Here is a 3,550-nt window from a genome sequence, read left to right as displayed (position 1 = left end):
TGATTCTTGCAATGTAAATGAAAGTAAAACGATATGAGTTTGCTTTGAAATGGAATGTAGAAACTTATGTCGCCTTAGTATGATTTTACGACAATATGAAAATGAAGTTATTAGGTTGCAAATTATGATGACTATTGATGAATTTGGAAGATGGAAATATATTATGAATATGTATGCCAAAGATTAGATGTTTTGAACGAGTTATGACTTTGGCGGAAAGTTTGTATATTAGGTATATCGTGTGTATAAATTGAGAAAACAATATGAAACGCTTCTAGACTATGTTATGATGATCTAGATTGATAATGAATGTGAAACCCTTGATATTGGTTTGGAAATTGAAGTTGAAATGAAGGTCATGGCATTATGTCGGCAAGTAGAACTAGTTGTGTCATATTGTGTTTCTAATGCTTGTTGTTGATGTTGATGTTGTTGTTTGGGTTGTTGTTGATGGTTTTGAGCCGAGTTGAATTCTCGGGGTGCTACATGTATAGGGGAAGTGCTGCCGAAATTTCGGTAGGCAAATATGAGTTGAATTGAATTCGTAGAATCTATAACTCACAATTGGTAAACTTGACCATTTGCAGATTTTTGACGAAACGGGAAGTGAGCTTGGATAGGCGTGCAAAGCTCAAAAGGTATGTAAAGCTACCCCGATCCTTCTTTTGGCATGCCTAAGTGTATTAGAATCGAGTTCGGGCCTCGAAAGACTTTCTGCCCATCGGAATCCGCAATTGAAAATCTCGCTTTTTCCTTCAGCAAGATTGAGCCCTTTTGGTTTGTATTCTTGGTAATCATGCAAACTTTCCCTAAACTACATGGAAAGCTATAGAACGTCCGTAGAACCTTTGTAGGTGACCCCATAAGCTTAAAATATGTAATTTGAGCCCACCGCCTTGCTTGTCCCGAGGTGGGCCCGCTATTCCCGGTTTTGCCCTTATTGTACTCTAGTCTTACTTTAGAGCGATTTTTGAAAGAAATGTTTTGACTACCATTCTAATTACTTAACAAACATTGTTTTAAATACTCTATTAAGTCTGATAAATTTTTTTGACACTCGGAACGACTTCAGAAAGGTTATACTCTGTAATTCACTATGATATCTGAAACTCATGTATTATGATCCCTTCCGACGTCATTGGATCGGTTTGTTTTTGATATGCCTCATCGGGTCTATGGAAACATTTATGATATTTTAATTGCATTAGTCTCTCACTACTCCATTCGTGGATGCCCCAATGTTTCCCACACTGAGCCCGGGCCAGGATATGTTGTCAAGCGTGATCCTTTACACTGTTCGCCGTGCTTCGATGTGAGGGGGCAGGTATACGCGTACATGGGTTTGTGGAGTATGTTGTGCCATGTACGCTTGTTCTGGTATGATTTGCTATGGCCATCTGATATGATATATTATGTGACGGGGTTATGCCCCCATTCTGATTCTTCTGTGTTGTGGCACCAGCGTCGGGAGGGTGGCCACGTTCTGTCTGCCGAGTCCCTTGGCAGGGGCCGGATTTGATATGACATATGTTTCTGTACACACTCTGCATGTTTTGAAAATATGTATTTGATACTCTGTATTTTCTGCTCGCTTTCTGTACGTTCTGTACCAGTTATGATTTTGTTTCTGTAATTCAGGCTTTACATATTCAGTACATATTTCGTACTGAACCCCTTTCTTCGGGGGCTGCGTTTTCATGCCGCGCAGGTACCGACGACAGGTTTGTTGATCCGTCCGTCTAGGATATCTTTTCTGCCATTTGGAGCGCTCTTTTATTCAGAGCCATCTTTTGGTACAGTCTGCCACTTCTATATATGTATATTCTCGTTCGTGGGTACGGCGGGGCCCCGTCCCGTCATATGATTCTGTCGGTCTGTTTAGAGGTCTGTAGACATGTTTGTGGGTTGGGGTCTTTCTGTACAGATACGTGTATATGTTGTGTTTGGGAGATCCCATTCGCCGCGACGGCCGGTCCGCATATGTTTAAATGTTGCTTCGTTGGCCCTGTGTGGTCCTTTGTTGGTATTTTCTGCGTGCAGGGTATATGGGATAGTCCGTAAAACAATGGAAACTCTGCCGAAATTTTTCTGGAAATTATCGAAATTTGAAATAAAGCCTGGTCGGCTTCTGCTATATACTTGAATGCGTTTGATAGAATTTGAGATAGCATTTGATAGACGTGTTGGGTGTCCAGATCGGGCACTAGTCACGGCCTACGGGGTTGGGTCGTGACAAAATTGGTATCAGAGCGGTTTGTCCTCGGAATGTCTACAGACCGTGTCTAGTAGAGTCTTGTTTATCGGTGTGTTGTGCACCACACCTATAAACAGGAGGCTACAGGGAATTTAGGATACTACCCTTCTTTCTGTCTTAGATCGTGCAATAGAGCTGTGTTATCAGGATGACTCCTCCCTAACGAATTGTTACATTTGCAGTTATGCCTCCAAAAAAGGCGACAGCGGCCCAAAAGGCCAAGGCAGCGGCCGCGGGAGAGACTAGCCGGGCCCAGAGGGTTACCAGGGCCCATGCACATATTGCTCCTGATATTTTTCCCCCGGCAGAGGGCTCTTCCACACCGCCACATGTAGAGGAGATTGGAGCAGCAGCAGTTGCAGGTCGAGGGGCGGCTCCACCGCCAGCTCCCGAGGTTCCAGTACCTGAGCCTCCAGCCCCACGGCCAGGGACTGAGGATCAGACTATGAGAGAGGCAGTCCAGCTATTGACTAGACTTTTGGCGGGACAGGTTCAGGGGCACGGATTGGGAGGTGACCGAGCATATAGGCGTGACAGTTCGAGAGATCGTGAGTTCTTGAATTGTGGCCCTCCAGAGTTCTTCGGGACAAAGCCCGAGGAGGATCCTAAGGAGTTATCAGGAAGATACGGCGCACCTTACATTTGATTAAGGCTTCTGCGACAGAGTCAGTCGAGTTGGCTTCGTACCGGTTGTATGATGTAGCAGCTAATTGGTACGAGTCTTGGGAGTTGGCCAGAGGCGACGGCGCTCCCCCAGCAGTCTGGGATGAGTTTTCTGAGGCTTTTCTTAGGCATTTTCTGCCTCCGGAGTTACGGCGGGCCAGAGCTGACAGATTCTTATTGCTGAGACAAAGGGGCCGCAACGTCCGAGAGTACAGTATGGAGTTCGACTCATTGGCCCGATATGCGCCTGCTGTGGTAGCTACTATGGCTGACAGGATGCACAGATATATTATGGGGCTGGACCGTTATTTTGTCGAATAGCTATTTGGTATTGGCTGCTCAGCCCAGCATGGATATTGCCCGGATTCCGGCGCACGCCCAGGGCATGGAGGACCGGCATAGGGAGCGTCAGCCTGATAGGAGTCAGGATCGGAGACAGCCCAAGAGGGCCAGATCATCTGGGTATTCTGGAGATTTTCGGGGCAGACAGCCTCAGCAGCCGCAGCAGCCTAGCAGACATCTATCCCAGCCGGCACAGAGCGCACCTCCACAGCCTACAAGTCGCAGATTTGATAGCCCAGGGTATTCAGGAGCAAGTCAGAGCTCCAGGGCTTCAGGTTCGCGGACAGATAG

The sequence above is a fragment of the Lycium barbarum genome, chromosome 7 (assembly GCF_019175385.1).
Source record: "Lycium barbarum isolate Lr01 chromosome 7, ASM1917538v2, whole genome shotgun sequence".
Classification (NCBI taxonomy): domain Eukaryota; kingdom Viridiplantae; phylum Streptophyta; class Magnoliopsida; order Solanales; family Solanaceae; genus Lycium; species Lycium barbarum.
This window is presented reverse-complemented; position numbering follows the sequence as displayed.